At 49.8% G+C, this 11,906-nt stretch overlaps 1 protein-coding gene across 1 annotated transcript in view; it reads left to right on the top strand.

Annotated features, from left to right (window-relative positions):
* Positions 1–2,600: 2,600 nt before the first annotated feature.
* Positions 2,601–11,906, top strand: part of PDE1C (phosphodiesterase 1C) — a 376,897-nt gene continuing 367,591 nt past the window's right edge. The window contains exon 1 of the mRNA XM_080383283.1: positions 2,601–2,803. The gene's annotated coding sequence lies outside the window, so the exon portion shown is untranslated. The remainder of the gene's footprint in view (positions 2,804–11,906) is intronic.

The following is an 11,906-nucleotide window of genomic DNA, read 5'->3' as shown; positions in this document are numbered from 1 at the left end:
ACAGGAAACTGCAAAAGTCCTTGACTTAGAGTGAGTGCTACTTTACACACTGATGCTTTAGTTGTTGCTGTCAACGTCATTCTCATACCAAACCCAAAACACAGCAGTGTAGCAGCTACTAGGAAGAAAATTATCTCTATCCCAGCCCAAACCAGGACATCCTCATCAGTCTCCCTCCCTCACACTTGTTCTTTGGCTGGTGAGTAATGCTGCTGTCCCTTCCTGGCTTTGTACCAGGGGTAGACTTTGGTGTCATATATCTGCTGGTCCTGCTCTGCCTGCCTTTACCAGGGATGGAATGTCATCGCTGCTGACAGAAAGCCTGTCACTGTCCGAGGGAAAGGGCTTGGGTGTGCAGCTCACATCTCTGCTCTGCCGGGAAGTGTTGGTGCTTGCAGACGGGGCACAACCCTGGCAGCTGCCTGGAAGGAGGCAGGTATCCCTAATGCCAACTGTTCCGTGAATAGCAGCCTCATTTCCTGACAGTTTGGGACTTGGATTTGGAAGCTGGTGCCTGATAAGAAATAAATTAATGCTGCAGTCTTTCCCCCACCGGCGAGGAGTTTTTGTTGTTTATTTCTACAAATGTTTTCGCAAAACTTGTGTTAGCTTTGCATCTTTGAGCGCTTTACCCTTTTAGTTTTAGACAAATCTGGTAAGGAGTTAAAAAATCATGAGGAGATCATGATCCTATCAGCCTTATTTTCCTTTTGGCTGAAATACAGCAACAGAAGATCATTTCAGGCAGAGCTGGAAACAGACCCATTTGATCCGCTTTGCATTTCAGATAAATAATTGACTCTCAGTCCTTAACCTTGTAATAGCTGCTTCTGCCATTGCACTGGTGGTGTGGCTGTGAGGCAGCTTGTAGCTGGTGAGTCACCAAACCCAGGATTTGTCACATTCCCCCCCCTTAAAATCCGAGATGTCCCAGCTCAGGAGCAAATTGTCCGATGTTCTTTAGGCTGCGTGCGCAGGGCCTGTGTGTGGTAGGTGCCTGTAGCTGTTGGAAGGGGCTGTACAGAAACCTTCTATTTAGTTTGTTGGTGATACTATGAGGGAAAAAAAGCACCACATAGGATCATGGAGTTAAAGATGGAATTACAACGCCTGTGTGCAGTTTGGCTTTGTGTTGGCCTGGGATGTTTTCTCTCATTTCTTAAAATGTGGTGCCTGTATTTCGTAATTCCAGAATGAAGTATGTCACTGATGCTTTTACTCCTTCCGTGTAAAATATTACCCCTTTAAAAATGAATATTTAAATAAAACAGACTTTCCCTTACCACACACCAAAACTGAGGAAAATGGGGGGTGGGGGTGTTCTAGAAGAAAGGCTGGTACTTTCCATTTCTAGTCCCATCTTCTGGTGTGAGAAGTCCTCCCTGATCAACAAACACCCTGGAGGTGAAGGTGTGTTCTCTGCCTGACATGTGGCTTTGTGCTGAAACTCTTCCTGGCAAGGAGAACCAGGAGGAAGATGCTGGTTGCGCCGTAGCTTGCGTGCGGAGGCACTGCTTTCCCCCCAGGAAGGAAGGCAGGCTGCCGGAGCACAGGGAATTCCCATTGACAGTCGGTTACGTCAGTGTGGAGATGCTTCGCGATCTCACTGTAGGAGCACAACGCGGGGAGAGCAAAGCAGCTGGTGGCAGTCAGCTCGGAGGAACAGGACTGCTTGGGAAAGGGCTGGATTCTTTCCAGGCGCAAAAGAGGAGTGGGATGACAGGCTGCACTTGTAGGACTTCTCTTCCTGAGGGAGATGCAGCCGGTTGGGTCTTCTGTGTTGCAGATCTGTTTTGCTGGAGGGTTATGTGAGGAAGCGGAGGCGGTGTGCTGGGAGAGGTGTTAGTGATGTTCTGCTGTCATTTGACACACATAAGGAGCCCGTGTGCCCCAGGCCCCTGCCATGAGGGTACCGAAGCAGCGCCCTGGCGATGTTTGGCAATACCCGTTTCCGATGGGAAATTAAAGTTGGCTCTGGGAATGTCCGGCAGCCGAGAGCCGGCTCCGGGTTGTGCCAGCCGTCTGCCAGCCGTGCTGGGACAGCTACAGCTGGTGGCCGTGCCCCTAGTGAGCCCTGCAGCTCTAGGCCATCCATATGGCGCGGCCGCTGACGCCGTAGCGGGCAGTGTCCCGGGACGGTGGTGGGAAGGTGCCTGTGGAGCACATCCAGCCACCACCACGCCAAGGGCAGGGCCTGCTGGGCCACCGCGCTCGCCCTTCCCTGCGCCAGGGCCGCCCTTCTGCTGGCCGGGGGGGTGGCACAGCGACCGGCGGGGACACGCAGCAGCAGCACGCGGCGCTGGGCGGACCCCCGCCCCCTCCGAGGGGACGGCAGCGGCGCCAACGCGTCTTGCCGAGGCGCTGCCGGTGGCCTTGGCGCCCCGCACATACCTGTCCCGGGGGGGAATGATGCTCCCCCGGGGGGGCGAGCGGAGCGGGGGGTCGGCTCTCCCACCGCCGCCCCCCCGCGCTGGGGGCGGGCCGGGGCGGGGGAGCAGCGTCCCGGCGAGGCGGGGCCGCCGCGGGGCTCCTCTGCCGGGGGGGGTGGTGCCGGGGAGCGGCGCCGGGGCCGTGCGGGGCCGCTGCCCGGCATAGGCGGGGCGGCCATGGGCTCGGCGGCCTCGGCGCTGGGCCGCCCGCGGCGCGCCATGGGCCGGGTGGGCGCCGCGCCCCCCCCCCGCCGCGCCGCGCCCCCCCCCGCCGCTGTCCGCGGTGCTGGAGCCCGGCGGGGGGGAGGCGGAGGAGGAGGAGGCGGCGCGCGGCCGGGGGGGGGACCCAGCGCCCCGCCGCAGCCCCGGCGGCCGTGAGTGTCTGCGGGGGGGGGGGGGACGACACCGCAGCTTCCCCGAGGGGGAAGGGCAGGGGGGTCCCCAGGGCGGGTGACGGGCCGCGTGCTCCAGCGGTGGGGTGGGGGGGCGGATGAACCGCGCGGGGGGTCCCTGCCCGCCGTGCTCAGCCGCCCCGCTGCCTTACGCAGCCGGCCGGGCACAGCTTCGGGACCCTGCGGCGCCGGGAGTCTCCCCGCGGGGCGGCGGCTGTCGGGAGTTGCTCCCTCTGGGTCAGAACGAACTCAGCCGAGTTGTGGCTCCGCGGTGCTGCCTGTGCCGCTGCTCCCGCCGCCCGCCGGTGCCACAGAAGCCCCCCGGGCCGTCCGCGCGGTTGAAGCCAGCAGCGGGCTTCGTTCAGCCGCGAGTAGTGAAAGCGCCAGTCCGGGTACCGCCTTGGTGAGAAAGTCTTCACTAGGTTGCAAAGGCAGGCAGCGATGCCACCTCATCTGAAAACAAAGTCACATATATGAAAACAAAGTCACATACTCAGGGGCGGTAAACCTGCTTTTTATGCTGCTAAACACCAGCTTTCTCCTGTTTGTAGACCTCCAGCTACAAACTGATAGTAGCTGGTGTGGAGAGGTGGTGGGCAAGTGTCACTGTGTGACGAGGCTTCACAGCGCTCCTGGGCTGTGTCCACTCTCCAGGCCACACACACGGTTGAAATCGATGATCTAATGAAGTGTAAGAGTGCTAATTAAATGCCAAGTGTGGCTCCTCGCTTTTATACGCAGGATATCTCATGAGAAAGAAGGCTTGACCATGGTGACCTTGTCACTCATCCCATCCCTCTTCCAATGTTAATATCTCCTGGTTATGACATTATACAAGTTGGAGCAACCATTTTTATGTCCCGTCAGGTTTTCTGAAGTCGCTGACTCAGCAATCTTTTCACTTCAGATCCTGTAGTGTATATATATCCTGCACTTGATATATGATCAACTTTATAATGCCAACACCACAAATTCCTCAAAAATTCAGAATAACAAGCTTGTAACCTGAAGTTATCCCTTGAAATAAGACGTAATGACAGTGGTTAATACCAATAACCTGCCATTAGGATTTAGGTAGTAATATTTTCTAACTCTTCGTGCTACAGGAGAAGAGTATGTCTGATGGAATATGCAGTCTGCTGGGTCTAAGTTTCTTCTTTACACCTGGTCAAGATGCTGTTTACCTGGCATTTGAGTTGAAGAAATTAATTTGGCATTAAAATAGATTTTAAAGCACTCAACACTTCTTTTTTTTTTCTCCCCCCTCTGAGCAGTTCATAGATTGTAGACTTTAAGTACTTTAAAAATCTTGCTCAAGTGCACGATGAGAATCGTAGTCATTCCATCTAAGGTTATTACTGTGCTGAACCTCAAGGCAATGGTCTGCTGCTGGTACTTCCAAATTAATATTTAGGTTCACAGGGTGTTTGGTGTTGCTTTGCTGCATATTCTAGATCTAAATATTTCTCAGGATTGTTATTCTCTGCAATGATATCATCCTTTCTTCTGTTGCAGCCATTTGAGATATTTTTTAAGGTATTCCTCTTGCTTATGCCAGGAACATATACGAATAGTAGCTAAGCAGCGTCAAATGTAATAAGAAATAGATTTCCTCACTTATGTTGTAACCCATGTAATTAAGCTTGGGGATGATGCCTTGCACTGGCTGCAAAATGAAATAATTAGTCATGATAAAGTGTTTTGAGATTGATTTATTTTCACTGAAGGAGGCTATAGTCAGGAACTCTGTGACTTGGCAGGGGTTTGCTTGCATCCAACTTAGAGGCTCACTTTTGGCCTGGGCTTGACTTGTCGGAGGGGCAGAGGTGCAGTGCTCTCCTGGGAGTTCCTGGGGACACCATTCCTCAAGGGACCTACCTGGCAGCTTCCTGAGCTTTGGGTACAGGGATGGTGGGAAATGAAATCCGCTGTTTTGCTCAGTTCCCATCGCATATGTCAAAGAAAGGGCCTGACAGGATTCATCCTGAATGGCTGCAAGCACCAGCACGTGGCCTTCCCACTTAGGAACATTTTCATCCACTTAAGAACAAAATACCTTTCAGTTACAGTTTGCAGACTGCCTTCCAATGGTTTTATTGATCTTAAGGCACAGTCTTTAAGTCACAGTAGCATAATGGAGTCATATGCATATCATATAATGGCATGACGATGCTACGATTGCAGGGAGACTAGCTGTATAGAGTGTGGTATATGAATAAGACAAAAGGCTTAAATTAATGAAGCCTTAATTTATCTCTAATGAGTTTTTGATCGTAAGGCCTCAGGCAGCAGAGGAAAAAGGTTTGTTCTGGTGGAGTGCACCAGTCTGTCTAAATCACATGAGGCACCACCCACTCCATATCACACAAGACAAATGTAGGAAAACAGTCAAGCCCTCATTTACTAATTAGTGCTAAAAATTTGTGAATGAACTCCTTCATTCTTCCTCTTCTCAAGCACAGGATTTTTTACGGGAAAACGGATTCCTGTATTGTTATCAATGACTGCTTGGCCTTTCACTGCTGTTGCTGTTAGCTCGAACTCCAACCACAGGTTTCTCTGATACCTCCAGAGCCCTTTCCCGGCCCGCAGCCAAGGATCTGAAACGTCCACCCGAGGCAAGAGTGCTCTTTCCCACAGCTGGCATGCAAACAAATATCCCGTGTTGTCTCCTAGCAACCTAACCATCCTCTATAGAGCCCTCAGATGTGAAATAGCTCTTTCATGTCCAACCACAAACGTTACACCTCCCACCCCCTCCCTGCAACGATGAGAACCTGATATATTCCCCACAATGAGGGTGGGAGGGCTGGGTGAGATGCTTTGTTTCTCTGCCCAGGTGCCGAGCAGCCCCATCCCTTCCAGCCCGAAAGCACCGCCATCAGCGAGGTGCTGGGTAGTCACCTCCTGTTTCACACAGCGTGGGAGCGCATCAGCCACGGACCTTCCTGCCAGATCAATGAAAAAGGCTGTGTAGAAATATTACTGTCCTTGGGAGGGTGTGATCTGTGGTTAGTCTGTGGTTGAAATGCAATATATTGGTTCTGGATAAATTTATTTATTTATTTATTTATTTATTTATTTTTATTAGTAAAACATTTCATCTAATCTGTGGGATGCGTTATTAAGCTAGAGTTATGCACACATACATACGTTAGAACAATGGCTGTCACCTCAAAGTGCCAAAGGCCTGAAGGGCAATTACAGGAAGGTGGGAGATAGTTTTAATGTCATGTTTCCATACACCGGGCTCTGTGACACTATTTGTTAGCTGTGTTGTTCTCTCTCCTGGCTCCAGGAGGGATTTACAACGAATACCACAGAGCAAACAGGAGGGGAAAGGAGAAACGAGATGGGGGTGGCAAGGCATTTTGCCTTTTGGGGGATTTTAAGCCGCAAGCATAAGCATAAAAATTTCCTGCCATCAGCAAAAGTACTTCAAGATTTTAATTTTCCTTCTAGGGAAACAGCATTCTTTGAGTTGAGAACTTTGAAGCCCTTCCTCTACTAACAGTCAGATGCCTGCCATTCTTCACATGCTATGTTTTTTCCATGGATTGTTATTGTTTTCTATTTTTGTCTGCTTCTCTACTTTCTCATTTCTCTACACGATCATTTTCTAAGACACCCGGAACTGTATCTCATCATGAATGCAAATCTACAGAATGTGTCTGACTTCTGGCAATATGTGCATACAAAACCAGTTAAAAAATTTATCTCTATTAATGACTTACTTATGGTGCCTCAGGGCTCTAGTGCTGGCTGTGTATGGAAAAAGGAGTAATTTAGGAGGCTAAATTTGTATTAAACAAGTGAGATATATGTCTCTAAATTGGGCTCTTAGGGACTGTTTCAGGGTAAGAGCGTGCAGCGCTGGTAAAACTTGTTAATTACCAGCTAGCAATGTGGTTCCTGCTGTGAAATAGGAAAGATCAGAACCCAGTCCATCTTAACCAGCTAAAAATGAGGAAAACCAGTAACATACTGATTTGATCCAAAGATCTAGATATGTGGCTGAGGTATTGCTGTGAAAAACTAAGTGGCTGACATTCTTTCAAGGTGGTAGTGTCTGGCTCTCAGAGTAGTGGGGGCATGTTGCCAGAATGCTAATAAGGGATTTTCAGAAAATGTCCCATTTAGTCAGTGGCTGGTGTGCCCACAGCCTTCTGGTCCGAAGCACAGACCTCCAGCATTTCAGCTAATGGCATCATTAACTCAGCAGTACGAGACTTTATTACCCTTTTGAGCACAGAAGGTGCACACTGCCAGTGGTCTGTTAGATTAATAATTGATGTGTAACAACATATTTGACAAGCTTATAGAAGAGTGGTTAGCAGGAAGCTTGCATTTTAGCTCGATGGTAGAAAAGATTGTGGTTCAAACTGTAGTTTGAGAAAGCACATAGTCTAAAAGGCAGAACATAAATAGATTATTTTGGTGTTTAAATATTAGACACACCCAGTTCTTCCTAGTGTCTCATTTAAAAATCCCCTGATACTTATAATCCATATGAATATAGTTATTTTCCTAGGAGTAAAGACTGGGAATGAAAACACTGAACACCTTCCAGTGGAAGAGACAGGAGTTATAGTCCAGGGGTTTTCAGGTCAGCGCTGCTTCTCTTTGGACAAAAAATACTTGTGTAGGGAACTTCTTTCTGTTTCTGAAGGACTTTGAATTGGTCCTCATGTTCTGAGGACCTTTGAGACAGACCTTCTAATTCAGCAGCCAGAATGCACAAACCTCTCTGGGGCCCAACTCTGAACACCCTGGGCAGCCCAAGTGCTGCACCCAACAGTGACTGGACAACACCTGGGTGCTGTTGGTTCTTGTATCCCTGGCGTGGGGATCTCATGTGCTCAGGCATTGCTCAGAAACACGGAGTGCCTGAGGTTGGAAGGGACCTCTGGGGGTCATCCTGCTCAACCACCCCTGCTCCAGCAGGTCTGTCTAGAACCAGTTGCCCAGGACCGTACTCAGATGGCTTTTGAGTATCTCCAAGCATGGAGACTCCACTACCTCCCCGGGCAACCTGTGCCAGTGCTTGGCCATCCTCACAGTGACAGTGTTTCCTGATGTTCAGAGGGAGCCTCCTGTGTGTCAGTGTGTGCACATTGCCTCTGGCCCTGTCACTGGGCACCACTGGGAAGAACCTGGCTCCATCCTCTTTACACCCTCCCTTCAGGTATTTCTACTCATTGAGATACCCCTAAAAAAGAGCCACTTTCCAGATGAGCAGCCACCAGGATATCCTGGTGCATGGGGTTGTTCCTCCCCAGGTGCAATTATGGTCTGTTAAATCACCTGTGCTTAGTGGGAAGATCCACTTTGCTCCAGGTGGGTTAAGGAGCTCATACTGGATGAACAGGAACATTTTGTAAGATGAATGAAACCAGTCTTCTTGTTGTACTTTTCTAAGCAAACTTTAATTTGTACTTTCAAGGTATACCACATTTTTTAAGTGCTCAAAACTGACAGGCAGGTTTCACCCACTTACCCCGGACAGCTCTGTGAGAAATACTCACTGCTGAAGTTTTTCCTGGATGCTGTCCTGCCCGTACTCCCTTTAGGAGTGCCGCTTTGCATGTGGATGGTGACCGGAGAAAGAATATGGATTCTTCTCCTGCTTTTTCAGGATTTGGAATTGAGTTTGAGTTGTCTGGGCAAGCAAGAGCCTCGGGATCAGTGGGAGGGAGACTTCATGTTACACTTTTGATTTTATTTCAGCATACAGTACCAGGTACTTGTTACATACAGAAAGGTTGCCTTCCTCTTAGGTAAATAGGAATATTTATTCCATCTTTTAAAATACTTTTTCTCCTCTGTGGGGAACCTTCAGTGCCAAGACAGTAACAGCCTTACTGACCCTGATTAGCCCCTCCTAGGATTTCCACCCACCCCACCCAAAGCCCAGGAGCTCCATTTAAGCTCACCCTGGGGTTATTGCTTCCCCCCAAGCAGTGCTGTAGGAGTGCTTGTCTTCATGGCTTCAGACCCAAGCACGCTGGCTGCTTTTTGGCTGTCTTGTCACTGTGGGCTGGCCTGGCTACTGTGCAACTGACCTCAGGTACGCTCGCTGGACACCATCCTGGCTTGGTGTTGGACCCGTATTGTTACCATGAGCTTTCCTGGTGATCTGGACATGTACTCGCCTCTGGAGTTGCCCTGCTGTCTTGCTGGGGAGGTCAGATGGGTCCTTCTGGCCTGGAGATGCCCATCCCTTGAGGAGCAGCCAGCTTTTGCTGTGCCTGGACTGCTAAGCAATCTTTTAGCCTGCTTCTAGCGCTGGGGCAAAACAGTTTTGATCAGCCCTGGTGTGTCAACATGATGGCAGAAAGTTTTTGTTTTGGTAGGGCTGTTGCTTTTCAAGGGTTTTTTGGGGTTTTTTGGGGGTGTGTGTGTGTTCCTTTCTTGAAGTCATGTTCTGGAAAATCAAGATCTCTAGTTTAGCACAAAAATCTGAAAATAGCTGAATTACAAAACCTATTGAAAGTATTGGCATCACCTGGCTTGGATAGGCTGGAGCCTGGGGATAAGGACTGTGTGAGGAAGGTCTGTCTTTGGCGTCTGGAGAGGTTTGAGCTGGCTCTGCCTGCAGGAGCACCTCCAGAGCCAGGCGTGCCGGGCTGATTATGCTGGGTACCGCGTTACCCAAATCTGTTGGGATGCAGGCTGGCGGGGCCAGCACAGCGCGTGGCTCATCCCACATGGGCTGCCTGGCTCAGGGCCTGTGGCATCGGTGTGCTCTTGGTGGGGATGGCCAGGTATTCCTGGAGGAGAGTGTTCCCAAGGCCAACAGCAGTTCGGGATGCTCTTTCCATGTTTCATGGCAGCTCTTTCCTTGTCTCCTTGAGAGACGGTTCGTGGGAACCGCTCGCGGTGAGTGCAGGATGGGTGGTGGCCATGGGGCACTGGCATCACAGTGTGCTGGGCCTGTGACCTGGTGCAGCAGCTTGTCAGCCCATCACGCAGCCCTGTGCTGGAGCTGTGGCCTCACTCGGGTCCCAAAGGAGCGCTTTAAGGAACGGAATGTCTTTTTCTGTAGTCTATATAAAAGCATAGATCCTAATTTTAAGTAGTAACTAGGTCTTGGCAGACTTTCCAAGGGACATAAAAGTTGTGCCTGTTTGATGGATGAGGGGATCCCAGTAGAGCACCCAGCTGAAAGGGAACAAGATACCGTGCCCTAAGGAGCTGCCACCTGCTGCTGGACTGAAGCAACTTGGCCAAGGCTTGTGGCAGATGGGCACTGAAATCCCTTCTCCCTGGTTTTATTCGGGTGCTCCATCTACCAGGCCATACAGCCCTTTGTGGGGTCTGGGATGTTATGGCAGACCTACACAGAGGTGACCTGGTGCCCCTGGCCTGCAGTGGGAATGCTCTTGAGAGTCTTGCTAAGTACTGAGCAGAAATGGGTGGTGAGGGATGTCTATCGACTGCTCGTGAGCAATAATTCCAATAGCTTATTTGGAAAACAAAAGACACCTTTTTCTCTTTTTTTTCCCTTTCTTTTTTTCTCTTTTTGAATGGGGAGATCAAGCTTGCAGAAGCTACCCAGGCACTCCCAGTGACTATTGTCAGCATGTGATGGTGTGGAATTCAGGTTGAACTGCAAGGGTGGCAGATGCTTGTAATTATGTACTTTGAGATTTATTTACCTTTCCCCTGAGATCTATATTTAGCTGCTCAGTGCATTCTGAAAAGATGCATGCACCACCAGGCTCATCCAGGTCTCTATTGGCAAAGTCTGGGGGCACTGAAGTTTAATTGTTTGAATCTATTTCTAGAATTTAAAAACCCAGGGGAAAGGAAAAAGAACACCCCTGCCAATACAACTGTGACAGTTGAATTTTTGTTCTTGGTGAGCCAAAACAGAAGAGTATTTTGCTCTAGTAAATGTGCAAATAACACTTTGCACCTTGTCTGTGCAGCAGAGTCCCTTGTAAATATTCAAATGCTTCCTCTCAGGGCCCAAGGATTGCAGGAGGACCGGGCTGGTCGGATGTGTAGAGTGCAGCTACCCACATTTCAGCAGCTCCAAAGTAATGCACGCTGAGCTCCTGTGATGGGAGATCAGCTTTATTCTGATGGAGGTTTGGAGAGCGGGCAGCTCTATGGGCGGTGTGTGCCTGCTGTAAGTGGAAAAGTGACGTCTGCACCTCTGCACTTTTGCAAGCAGAAGTTTCAGTCTCTTTCCTGAGTAAATAAAGCCCATCCTATTTTGTCTCACTTCTGCAATCTGCTTTCAAATTAGCTCCTGGCAGGCAAGAAAAGCACGTTGGATGTTGGGAAGCGCTTCTGAGCAGATGACAGCTGTACCCCTCCGCTGCGATTTATTACCTGTTCCGGGAGGGTTTTGCCAGCATTGTGGGTGCTGTGTGGAGCTGAAGGAGCTTTGGGCTGACTTACTACAGTGGTTCTTGTGTTGTGCTGCTTGTAGGTGGCTCAGGGCGACCTCTTTCTCTGCCTGCTGATGGAAAGGGAAGCAGGTGATGAGACTGGCTGTGCTCAGCACTGGGTACCGGTGCTGCTGCTTCTGGCTGCGTGGGCTTGTGCTGCTGGCAGTACGTGTTGGGGGGTGATGGGCTGAGGGTGAGGGTTTTCTTTCTGTATCTGGACTTGCGTGTTTCCGTAACATGTTCAAGTGGAATTTGTAAAGCTGTATGAGGAAGATTACAGGCATACTTCTGTGTCTGCATTTTCTCATCCATCTCTGTTTCCTTTTCTAAATGACGGATGTGTCTCTGCTCTGCTTGCCCTTGCCACCACAGAGGAACCTGCTTTTTGGTGTTGCCCTCGGCACTTGGGACTCAAATAGTATGGAAGCCTGACACTGGGATTTTTAAAATACAAGGTGTGATAAAGATCATTGTTTTGAGCTATAATTAAACGCTCGTCTTAATGTAGTGGGTATTGAAGGGAGCTTGATTGTTATTATTAACCGTAAGTGTGAATACTTGTAGCTGCACCAAATAACTGCAGCTGTTATATCATTGCTAATGCAACATAAAGCTGAATCCTCCCTCACTTAGTTTCCCTCCCAGGCTTTTCCTAATTCCTGGGTACAGTTGCATGCTTCAGCATA

This window comes from Falco punctatus (genome assembly GCF_963210335.1).
Source record: "Falco punctatus genome assembly, chromosome: 4".
Lineage (NCBI taxonomy): Eukaryota > Metazoa > Chordata > Aves > Falconiformes > Falconidae > Falco > Falco punctatus.
Note: the sequence above shows the minus strand (reverse complement) of the source record. Positions and strands in the feature narration are given on the sequence as shown.